This window comes from Ranitomeya variabilis, chromosome 5 (assembly GCF_051348905.1).
Source record: "Ranitomeya variabilis isolate aRanVar5 chromosome 5, aRanVar5.hap1, whole genome shotgun sequence".
In the NCBI taxonomy this organism is placed as follows: Eukaryota; Metazoa; Chordata; class Amphibia; order Anura; family Dendrobatidae; genus Ranitomeya; species Ranitomeya variabilis.
This window is the reverse complement of record NC_135236.1, coordinates 386,531,217-386,544,424: the sequence shown is the minus strand read 5'-3', so window position 1 is coordinate 386,544,424 and position 13,208 is coordinate 386,531,217.

Below are 13,208 nucleotides of genomic sequence, written 5' to 3'. Positions count from 1 at the left end.
AGGTTCAAGCTATTTGTGATTGGACGCAGCCCTCTTCTCTTAAGAGTCTTCAGAAATTTTTGGGCTTTGCTAACTTTTATCGTCGATTTATTGCTGGTTTTTCGGATATTGCTAAGCCATTGACCGATTTGACTAAGAAGGGTGCTGATGTTGCTGATTGGTCCCCTGACGCTGTGGAGGCCTTTCGGGAGCTTAAGCGCCGTTTTTCCTCTGCCCCTGTGTTGCGTCAGCCTGATGTTGCTCTACCTTTTCAGGTTGAGGTCGACGCTTCTGAGATCGGAGCTGGGGCAGTGTTGTCGCAGAAAAGTTCTGACTGCTCCGTGATGAGGCCTTGTGCCTTCTTTTCCCGTAAATTTTCGCCCGCTGAGCGGAATTATGATGTTGGGAATCGGGAGCTTTTGGCCATGAAGTGGGCTTTTGAGGAGTGGCGCCATTGGCTTGAGGGGGCCAGACATCAGGTGGTGGTATTGACTGACCACAAAAACTTGATTTATCTTGAGACCGCCAGGCGCCTGAATCCTAGACAGGCGCGCTGGTCATTATTTTTCTCTCGGTTTAATTTTGTGGTGTCATACCTACCGGGTTCTAAGAATGTTAAGGCGGATGCCCTTTCTAGGAGTTTTGAGCCTGACTCGCCTGGTAACTCTGAGCCCACAGGTATCCTTAAGGATGGAGTGGTATTGTCAGCCGTTTCTCCAGACCTGCGGCGGGCCTTGCAGGAGTTTCAGGCGGATAGACCGGATCGTTGCCCACCTGATAAACTGTTTGTTCCTGATGATTGGACCAGTAGAGTCATCTCTGAGGTTCATTCTTCTGCGTTGGCAGGTCATCCTGGCATTTTTGGTACCAGGGATTTGGTGGCAAGGTCCTTCTGGTGGCCTTCCCTGTCACGAGAGGTGCGAGGCTTTGTGCAGTCTTGTGACGTTTGTGCTCGGGCCAAGCCTTGTTGCTCTCGGGCTAGTGGATTATTGTTGCCCTTGCCCATTCCTAAGAGGCCTTGGACGCACATCTCGATGGATTTTATTTCAGATCTGCCTGTTTCTCAGAAGATGTCTGTCATCTGGGTGGTGTGTGACCGTTTCTCTAAGATGGTCCATTTGGTTCCTCTGCCCAAGTTGCCTTCTTCTTCCGAGTTGGTTCCTCTGTTTTTTCAAAATGTTGTTCGTTTGCATGGTATTCCTGAGAATATCATTTCTGACAGAGGGACCCAATTCGTGTCTAGATTTTGGCGGGCATTCTGTGCTAGGATGGGCATAGATTTATCTTTTTCGTCCGCTTTCCATCCTCAGACGAATGGCCAGACCGAGCGGACTAATCAGACCCTGGAGACATATCTGAGGTGTTTTGTGTCTGCTGACCAGGATGATTGGGTTGCTTTTTTGCCATTGGCAGAGTTCGCTCTCAATAATCGGGCCAGCTCTGCCACTTTGGTGTCCCCGTTTTTCTGTAATTCGGGGTTTCATCCTCGATTTTCCTCTGGTCAGGTGGAATCTTCGGATTGTCCTGGAGTGGATGCTGTGGTGGAGAGATTGCATCAGATCTGGGGGCAGGTGGTGGACAATTTGAGGTTGTCCCAGGAGAAGACTCAGCTTTTTGCCAACCGCCACCGTCGTGTTGGTCCTCGGCTTTGTGTTGGGGATTTGGTGTGGTTGTCTTCTCGTTTTGTCCCTATGAGGGTCTCTTCTCCTAAGTTTAAGCCTCGGTTCATCGGCCCGTATAAGATATTGGAGATTCTTAACCCTGTTTCCTTCCGTTTGGACCTCCCTGCATCCTTCTCTATTCATAACGTTTTTCATCGGTCATTATTGCGCAGGTATGAGGTACCGGTTGTGCCTTCCGTTGAGCCTCCTGCTCCGGTGTTGGTTGAGGGTGAGTTGGAGTACGTTGTGGAGAAAATCTTAGACTCTCGTGTTTCCAGACGGAGACTCCAGTATCTGGTCAAGTGGAAGGGATACGGCCAGGAGGATAATTCTTGGGTGAATGCATCTGATGTTCATGCCTCTGATCTGGTTCGTGCCTTTCATAGGGCCCATCCTGATCGCCCTGGTGGTTCTGGTGAGGGTTCGGTGCCCCCTCCTTGAGGGGGGGGTACTGTTGTGAATTTGGATTCTGGGCTCCCCCGGTGGCTACTGGTGGAATTGAACTGGTGTCTTCATCTTCTCTGTTCACCTGTTCCCATCAAGATGTGGGAGTCGCTATATAACCTTGCTGCTCTGTTAGTTGCTTGCCGGTCAACAATGTTATCAGAAGCCTCTCTGTGCTTGTTCCTGCTCCTAGACAACTACTAGATAAGTTGGACTCTTGTCCATGTTTGTTTTTGCATTTTTGTTCCAGTTCACAGCTGTAGTTTCGTTACTGTGTCTGGAAAGCTCTTGTGAACAGGAATTGCCACTCTGGTGTTATGAGTTAATGCCAGAGTTTTAAAGTAATTCCTGGATGGTGTTTTGATAGGGTTTTCAGCTGACCATGAAAGTGTCCTTTCTGTCTTCTGCTATGTAGTAAGTGGACCTCAAATTTGCTAAACCTATTTTCATACTACGTTTGTTATTTCATCTTAATTCACCGCCAATACATGTGGGGGGCCTCTGTCTCCTTTCGGGGTATTTCTCTAGAGGTGAGCTAGGACTAATATTTTCCTCTGCTAGCATTATTTAGTCCTCCGGCTGGTGCTGGGCATCTAGAATCAACGTAGGCATGCTACCCGGCCACTGCTAGTTGTGCGTTAGGTTTAGTTCATGGTCAGCTCAGTTCCCATCTTCCAAGAGCTAGTTCCTATATATGCTGATGCTATGTTCTCTTGCCATTGAGATCATGACACATGCCCTTCGGATTGTGCAATGCTCCCGGGACGTTCCAGAGGATGATGGAGTGCTGCCTAGGACACATGAACTTTGAAACTGTGCTGCTGTATTTGGATGATGTCATTGTCTTCTCTAAGACCTACGAAGACCATCTGAAGCACCTGGCCGAGGTGTTTGAAGCCCTGTCCAACTTCGGCTTAAAGGTGAAACCGTCCAAGTGTCATCTGCTGAAACCTAAAGTGCAGTACCTGGGCCATGTGGTGAGCGCTGAAGGAGTGGCCCCAGACCCCGACAAGGTCACAGTGATCAAGGACTGGCCAAAGCCCAGTGACCTCCATGAAGTCCGGCAGTTCCTCGGGCTGGTAGGCTATTACCGAAGGTTCATTAAGGACTTCACCAAGAAGGCCGCACCCTTGCAAAACCTGTTGGTGGGCCAACCAAAGAAGACCAAGGGGAGGAACACCCCCTTTGATTGGAACCGGGAGCTGGAGGAATCCTTCACCTGTTTGAAGTCGGCACTGACGGGAGAAGAGGTACTGGCTTACCCCGAATACGACCAACCGTTTGTGCTGTACACAGATACCAGCAATGTGGGATTAGGAGCCGTGCTGTCTCAGGTCCAGAAAGGCAAAGAAAGGGTGATCGCTTACGCCAGCAGGAAACTCCGTCCCACGGAAAGGAACCCTGACAACTACAGTTCCTGGAATTCCTTGCCGTTGTCTGGGCAGTGACAGAGAGGTTCAAACACTACCTGGCCTCCGCGAAATTCACCATCTTCACGGACAACAATCCGCTAACGCATTTGGATACTGCCAAACTTGGGGCTTTGGAACAGCGATGGATGGCCCGGCTGTCCAACTACGATTACACCATCAAGTACCGGGCAGGACACGAGAATGCCAATGCCGATGCCTTGTCCCGAATGCCCAATTTGCCAGAAGCGGGAGAAGACCCAGAGGCACTTGAAGAGGTGGAGCTGCCTGCATTCCATCGCCCCAAAGCCACTCAGAGCTCTCATCATGTGAAGAACAGGCACAAGAACCAACCGGATGACACGCTGAATCCCCTGCCCCATCACGGGTGGGCGGAAACCCAGGATGGTGACCCCGCGGTCCGTCGGGTGAAAGAGCTCTTGACGCAGGCAGGGTCGCACCCTGGCCCAGATGACCCACAAGAGACCCAACAGCTGTGGAAGGGGAGAAGCAAACTGTTTATCCATGATGGCAAGTTGTGCAGGAGGAGCATCGACCCACGTACTCATGAATTGGTGTGGCAGATAGTGGTGCCAAGGCGAGATGCACCCATGGTTCTGGGAGCCTACCATGATGGAGCCGGACACTTCGGATGGAGGAAGCTGGAAAGGCTCCTCCGAGGGAGGTTCTATTGGATTGGCATGAAGAGAACCATTGAGAAGTGGTGTCGGGAGTGTGGTCCATGTAGTCTGCGCAGGAAGGACCGTGACAGTCAACGGGCTCCCCTGCGGTCTATCATCACCAAACGGCCGCTCGAACTGGTCGCGCTGGATCATGTGAAGCTGACACCAAGCCGGTCGGGCTATATCTACGCCCTTACCATCGTGGACCACTACTCCAGGTTTTTGGTGGTTGTACCTGTCAAGGATCTAACGGCCAGGACTGCTGCCAGGGCCTTCCAGCAGCACTTTTGTAGGCCCCATGGCTACCCAGAAAAGGTACTGACTGATCAGGGACCTGCATTCGAAGCGGAAGTGTTCCAAGAATTCTGTCAACTGTACGGGTGCAAGAAGATCAGAACCACACCGTACCATCCTCAAACCAACGGGATGTGTGAGAAGATGAACCAGGTGGTAATCGATTTATTGAAGACCTTGCCTGTGGAGGAACGGAACCTGTGGCCAATAAAGTTGCCTGACTTGGTGGATATGTACAATCACATCCCAGTAAGTTCCACCAACTGTACTCCAGCGTACCTGATGCGAGGAAGATCTAGTCGGTTACCCGTTGATTTGGACATGGGGGTCCTAGTACCCGAAGATACCTCGCCGGATGCCAATTGGGATGCAGAAAGGCAGCGAAGGTACCGCGAGGTACAGGAGTGTGTAGAAAGAAGTCTCGCCCAGGCTAGGCAAAAACAAGAAAGGGACTACAACCAACACGCTCCTGCGATTCCCCTGTCCCCTGGTGAACAAGTACTTAAACGAAAGAGGAGATTACACAAGCTCGATGACCAATGGGAAGCGGAACCGTATACCATCCTGCCATCCGACTTCGATAACACGAAGGTCTGTCTCATCAGCAAGGACAGAGGGGAGACTTCGACAGCGGTATCCAGGGATCACCTTAAGGTCTGCCCCGATAAGTTGAGAAAGAGGGACATGGCCCCGGAAATCTCCCCGCCAGTGGAAAAGGAGAAGATGATCCATACCGTCCTTGGTGATTTTCCCCAGTCCTGGACTCAGATAAATCAAGCCATCGTGGTACCTGTTCTAATGTTTCAACAGCCGGACCCACCAGAAACAATGGTGGTACCAGATCATCCGGTCCCGCTACCTCAACAAGCCCTACCTGAAGATGCCATGCCAACCGTTGAACCGGCAAATCCTCCCTCTGCTATCGGTGAATCTGCTGTACCCACTGTTGATAGCAGCAGCTCAGAGAGCCCCAACCTGCCAGTGCTACCCAGACTCACTAGAAGTGTAGCTAGAAGACAGTGCACTACACCAGCGGTAGCAAGCATAGCGGGCCCTGTTAGGTCAATAGCAACCCCTGCGCTGCGAAGGTCCACACGCAGCACTCAGAACCAAACTCCCCTCCGCTACAAAACTTGGAGGTATTGATAGGGCTGCTATCTAGTTGAAAATGTTTGTGTACATATTTTTGTTACAGGTTGTAAAATGGACAATAGAGTAATGGACGGTGAATTGCTCAAAAACTTTCCAAAGGTGGGACCCCTTTGTTTACCCGGGGTCCCCGCCGTTTCGACCACTGGACTGAGAGTCATAAACTGTGCATGACCTAACTGTCACAACATTCAAGAGTTCTCACCTCCCATAAAGGGAAGCACTGTTATGTTTACTTGTTTATGCTATTTCAAAATTTTGTGTGTTTCCTGCTAACATGTATTGTTGTTCTTGTTTTCCCAGTCCCGGAGTACTGGATTTAACCGGGGGGGAGTGCAGCGCCCCAGAGTCCTGGTCGTTGTAGTACTGTGGCTCCGCCACTATGGGGAGCTATGGTACGTCTGATTGCACTAAAGGAGTTTCTCTGATCAGGTAACACCTCACTACACTTCACACTCCGGCCACCAGGGGGGGTGGTCCTATCTAGTAGGCCACTCCTCACACTCTGGTAAAACTGGGGGTTGGACAGGAAGACAGAGAGAAGTAACTGGGAAGAGCTGGTGAGAGGACCTGTCAGGGATGGGATCCTGGCAGACTCCTAAGAGCAGAACTAACCAGTGAACAACGGGAATACAGTAAAGAGGAATTAGGACCAGAAGGAGTCGTGCTGTTAGACCGAGGCAACATCCTTCTGAGGCGCAAACAGTCGGTGGCCGGAACGCCGAGCAAGTAAGAGACTCTAAGTACTACTGCAAACCACGGCAGGACAGCCAATTATAGGTTGGCTGTCTCACACAAATCACCTAAGCAGACATCGGAGGCAGCTGTGGGAGAGGGGCGACTCTAGGGTCCCGGAAGAACTCCAGGCCTACCCCGTCATACGGGTGCGTCCTAGCCATATCATCTGGGGGACAGAGAGAACGAACATCAGAGACAGACAGATTCAGTGGTGAGGACTATCCCGGGAGCTCAGCAGGGAAGGACTACAACACCCAGCGCTAGAAGGTAGACACTGATTCCCACCTGTAAAGAGAACTCCTGATATGCCTTTGGACCGGCCGGTCTCTGACAGCCCGGTGGACAGCGCTCTGGACTGAGGTCTCTACACCCTTCAGTAAAGAGGTAAAGAGACTGCAACCTGGTGTCCTCGTTATTTACTGCACCGCACCATCTACATCCGTCGCATCATTCACTGTGCGCCCCTCGGCAGGGTCACGGATCGGGCCTAGCCACCGTGACAACCCCAGAGCAGAGACTCAGAGGCCCGGTACCGGGTACCCCTCGGCCCTGCGGCAGTGGGGGCGCTACACATACTGTCTTGTGTTTTCACATAGGCTTCTCTATAGGACCTAAAGAATGTATCGAAAAAGCTCCTATAAAAAAAAAAAGTGACCCTGAAAGAACAACTGTAAAAAGTTAAAGAGAATTTACCAAACTTCATCCACACAATGTAGAAAAGATTTGCAGTCGAAATTGACCTGCAGTGCAGATTTAAATCTGCAGCATGACATTTTATATTGAATATCATTTGCAGGTTTGTTGCACATTTCCATTATTGAGATCAATGAGGATGTCACAATCTATAAGAAACAATAAATAATAAAACATTATACTCATTTTCCCTGGCACTTCCATAACTTCCTTGTTTGCTTCTAACAGTTTCTGAGTAACCCAGACTCCTGCGATAACAGAACATACGCTATGTCTGCACTATGTCTGCATACCCCAAGAAATTTGAAACCATACCTTTGCTAGAATAAAGTTAGAAACAACCAAGACCAATTCTATGAGGTGGGCCAAAGTAAAAATCATCTTTCTAAAGTTCAAAATGCCTAAATACCATCTTTCCATTGAACCACACAAATTTGGGCAGAACCTTGTTACTGATTACCCAGTTCCTTTTAAGTACAGCGCAAAACATACTAGCCAAACATTTCAACCTCTGAATCATCTTAGGCTACATTATCATGACAGGTATCCAAAACATAAAGGTCCATTTTCATGTTTTTTTTTAATTAAACTTTATAAGCCAATGGCTAAGTTCTGTTATGGACGTAGCTCACTCATACACAAGTGAGGGGAATGATTAAGCCTACAACACAGATAAGCCGCACCCACACTATACTGGTCACTGTACCGACTAGACAATCCCTGACTCCCAAAAAGGCGATTGAGGGGTTTTTCTTACCTCCTGAGAAACCAGAGGGGAGGCCGCTGTACACAGCTAACTAGGAGAGGAAAAGTGTGCAGAGGAACCAGAGTGAGTAAAATTAAAGTATGTGCACGCAGGGAGAATAAGAAGAACTAAGAAAAGTAATAAATATAGGAAGTATAATCTTCCACAAACCTAATTGAGGAGAAAGGCAAGGCCCTGAGAAGATAGATAAACCCACAGCATAAGTAAACAATGTGTTTGCCTAGCAGGAAAAATCCCTTTGATGAAGAGCTGGAACTCTTTAGCACTATTCCACTTAGAAGTATAGCCAGCAAGGAAGTGTAGTGAAGGGAAAATATATATAGCCTGACCCAAAATGTGATAGGGCAGCCAAAACAGGACAATGGGAAACACTTGAAGAATAGCTAATCCAGAAAGGAAAAATAAAGACAATAGTAGCCATCAGAATAAAGATAGGAATGGGCTCAGCAAACAGGAGAACCAACCACAGAGCAAAAGGTCACCGGATTGAATACCTAAATTGAGCCATGCCTGTTCACAGTAGCATTGTCAGGACTCTGAGCATTTTTTACCTTTTGTGCATTACTGCCCTTTTCCAAGATGGCATCTTTGGTCTCATGTGCACTGTGTCTTGCTGCTATAAAACGCCACCCTAGCCTTCAGTCTGTGCTAGAGTATTCTGCTTGCATCCAGCTCCTGACCTCTGGTGACTCCCTGGCTATATACCTGCTCCTGTGAACCTGTGGGGTTAACCTGCTACTCTGCCCTGAGTTCCTGCTGCATACACCAGTTCCAGTAATCCTCCTTCATCTGCTGCTCGTGTTTACTTCCATCTGCATTTGCTGGACATGTAAGCTGTTGCTGCTTTGCAAGAACCTGAGACTGTTACCCAGACCTCCCTGATTGAGCTAAGATATTGTTTGAACTGCCTTATAAGCATATCTATCTGTGTTTTGGACTAAGCAAGGACTTATTCGTGTCAAGTATCCTCAAGAATAATTGTGCTTCATAGACTTTCTGCATGATTGCATTTTCCTCTGAAGTTTCCTATAGACTGCTGAGCTGCATTTGATATTTGCACCAAGTTATGTGGACTTGAGTTTCTCTCTGCGCCTGTTTGAATCACCGTGTGATAATATAGACTTTACCACTTATAAAACTGTGTCCTGTAATTGTCTTGTTCCATGCAAAGAGTCTCCTGAGTTATCCCCTATAATTATTACAGGATACTCTAGCCTAAAAAAAAAAGGAGACTGCTGGAACAATGACTGCAGAAAGCAGACTAGAGCAGGTGTTTTCCATAATTAGATCACTGCAGAAAGATGTGGAAGGTCTGCAAAAGAAGTTTGGAAGCTTTGAACTCAATCAGCAAGTGTTTGGACAGACTTTGCAGGACTTAAGCACCCGCATGGCAGCCCAGGAAAACAAACTTGCTGTCATAGAGTCCCAGTATGGACGGGCTTTTCAGGACATAAGCACGCAAATAGCTGCACAAGCGACTTTTCCCTCTGGGCAACTGCCACCAGCTAGCCCACCTAAGTTGCCCCCATTCAGATTTAATTGTGATCGCAACACATTTCGTGGCTTTGTGAATCAATGTATGCTATATTTTGATGTGCATGCTGACCGTTTTCCTAATGATAGATCCAAAGTATTGTGTGTAATAATGCTACTGACCACACGAGCGTTCGCCTGCACGAATCCGATGATTGAGTCTCGTGACCCACGGTTAAATAACTTGGATGATTTCTTGGCCACTATGGCATTAATGTTTGATGATCCTAATCGCCGTGCAACCACTGAATCTGCTTTATTGTCTTTACGCCAGGCAAAACGTTCTGTTATTGAGTATGCTACTGAATTCAGGAGATTAGCGGTAGATACCAATTGGGACAGTTATGCACAATTGCCTATTTTTAAAAGGGGTCTGTCTAGTATTGTAAAAGATGAACTAGCTCGCTCTGAGTCACCACAAGAGCTAGAGACATTTATACAGCATTGTGTGCGCATTGACATTCGCCTTACTGAGCGTAGGCAGGAGAAGTTTGCTGCATATAACCGTATTTCTAACTTTTCCCTTCCTTCCAAAGAGCCTGCAGGTAAAACATCTCGGGAGGTGGAGGAGGTGCCCATGCAAATTGATTCCGTTCAGAGGCGCGAGATCAATGAGCGCCAGGAGCATCGCCTTCGTGAAAGTCTATGTTTCTACTGCGGCCAGTCTGGCCACTTCTTGATCAATTGTCCTAAGTGTCCTAGACGGCCTAACAAGGTGCTAGCAGCAGTAGGGGAGTATGACAACTGTGATGATGAATCTGACATCTCTGAATGTAGCCTGCCTTTAAACGCTGTATTCCATTCACTTTCTATGACTTCACCCCCAAGGAGCTTAAGGAAAAGAACTCTCACTGTTCTCTCCCTATTAAGATCCTGTGTTCAGGACAGTGGATTTCCAGTGCAGCTATGATTGACTCTGGTGCAGGTGGCAATTTCATGGATATCATATTTGCCAAGGAACATGGTATTGAAATTCAGCAAAGAGCCTCTCCAATTACCATGGAAACAGTGGATGGGTCACCTTTAATCTCTGGGCCTGTGGATCAGGAGACTGTACCCCTTGAAATTTTGTTGGAGCCTAATCATCAGGAGCAACTTTCTTTCTTGCTAATTTATTCTCATTTTCCTGTGATTTTAGGCATTCCTTGGTTGCGTTCTCAGAACCCAATTATCAATTGGGAGACCAAGGAGATAATCTTTCCAACAAGGAGCAACTCAGCGTTAACAGAAGCTGTCCCTGAGTCCACGGCTACGGAACCACATGTACAGGTATTTTCTTTACCTCCAGCATATAAAGAGTTCTCTGACATCTGTGACAAGAAGAATGCAGATCAGCTTCCTCCACACCAGCATTATGACTGCCTCATTGAGTTACTTCCTGGGGCAGCTATTCCTTTTGGTAACATATACCCTTTGGCGGCACCTGAGCTTCAAGCCTTAAAGGAGTATATTGATGAAAATCTGGCCAAAGGCTTCATACGTCCTTCTTCCTCACCAGCAGGGGCACCTATCTTTTTTGTAAAGAAGAAGGATGGGACCCTGAGACCCTGTGTTGACTATCGGGAACTCAATAAGGTAACCGTACGAAACCGTTACCCTTTGCCTCTGATTCCCGAATTACTGGAAAGAGTCCGCCATGCTAAGGTGTTCTCTAAACTGGATCTTCATGGGGCTTATAATTTGGTGTGTATTCGTCCAGGGGATGAGTGGAAGACAGCATTCAGATGCTGGTATTGACACTTTGAATCTCTTGTGATGCCCTTCGGGCTTTGTAATGCCCCTGCAACATTTGTACACCTTGCTAATGACATTTTCAGAGATTTGTTGGACCAGTTTGTAGCGATCTATTTGGATGATATACTAATCTTTTCTGACTCTTGTAGGGGTTGTACTCGCTCAGGTGCGGCGGGTGACACTCAGAAGACACAGCAAGTTGATCAGAGAAGGAAAAAAGAAATACATGGACTTGCCGGTCCACAGCAAGCACCTGCACATGTGCTTTATAGAAAAAAAACACTCTCACTGACCTCGGTCAGCACAGCACAGACTTCTGTCTGTTACACACCAGGCTTTACAGCCCAAACACAGTTTCTCACTGATCCCGATCAGCATAATACACGGTTTTCAGACCGTTACCCGGTGGCAACCTTCACGGGTTCCTGGACACCCCTTGGCCTCAGAGGTGCCCAAACACAATGTCTCTCTCTTTTTTCACTCTGACCCCGGTCAGTACATCACGGATCTCCATCCGTTACCTGTCATTGCCACACAGGTCCCGGATCCCTCTTCTCCACAGAGGTATCCCATAAACAGCAGTTTTCACTGACCCCGGTCAGTATTTACTCACGGTTGTCAAGACCATCCACTCTTCTGGCTCAGACCAGCCAGCGCTGCAACATGTGTTCCTTGGATCGTTGACCGCATTCGAAACACCAATTGTAGGGGTTGTACTCGCTCAGGTGCGGCGGGTGACACTCAGGAGACACTGTTATGGTTCTCAATGGCAAGAGAACATAGCCCAGCATACATAGGAACTAGCTCTTGGAAGGATGGAAACTTAAACTGACCATGAACTAAACCTGCCGCACAACTAACAGTAGCCGGGTAGCGTAGCCTGCGTTTTATCCCTAGACGCCCAGCGCCGGCCGGAGGACTAACTAATCCTGGCAGAGGAAAATATAGTCCTGGCTCACCTCTAGAGAAATTTCCCCGAAAGGCAGACAGAGGCCCCCACATATATTGGCGGTGATTTAAGATGAAAATGACAAACGTAGTATGAAAATAGGTTTAGCAAAATCGAGGTCCGCTTACTAGATAGCAGGAAGACAGAAAGGGTACTTTCATGGTCAGCTGAAAACCCTATCAATACACCATCCTGAAATTACTTTAAGACTCTAGTATTAACTCATAACATCAGAGTGGCAATTTCAGATCACAAGAGCTTTCCAGACACAGAAACGAAACTGCAGCTGTGAACTGGAACAAAATGCAAAAAACAAACAAGGACAAAAGTCCGACTTAGCTGGAAGTTGTCTGGTAGCAGGAACATGCACAGAAAGGCTTCTGATTACAATGTTGACCGGCATGGAAGTGACAGAGGAGCAAGGTTAAATAGCGACTCCCACATCCTGATGGGAACAGGTGAACAGAGGGGATGATGCACACAAGTTCAATTCCACCAGTGGCCACCGGGGGAGCCCAAAATCCAATTTCACAACAGTACCCCCCCCTCAAGGAGGGGGCACCGAACCCTCACCAGAACCACCAGGGCGATCAGGATGAGCCCTATGAAAGGCACGGACCAAATCGGAGGCATGAACATCAGAGGCAGTCACCCAAGAATTATCCTCCTGACCGTATCCCTTCCATTTGACCAGATACTGGAGTTTCCGTCTGGAAACACGGGAGTCCAAGATTTTTTCCACAACGTACTCCAACTCGCCCTCAACCAACACCGGAGCAGGAGGCTCAACGGAAGGCACAACCGGTACCTCATACCTGCGCAACAATGACCGATGAAAAACATTATGAATAGAAAAAGATGCAGGGAGGTCCAAACGGAAGGACACAGGGTTAAGAATCTCCAATATCTTGTACGGGCCGATGAACCGAGGCTTAAACTTAGGAGAAGAAACCCTCATAGGGACAAAACGGGAAGACAACCACACCAAGTCCCCGACACAAAGCCGAGGACCAACCCGACGCCGGCGGTTGGCAAAAAGCTGAGTCTTCTCCTGGGACAACTTCAAATTGTCCACCACCTGCCCCCAAATCTGATGCAACCTCTCCACCACAGCATCCACTCCAGGACAATCCGAAGATTCCACCTGACCGGAGGAAAATCGAGGATGAAACCCCG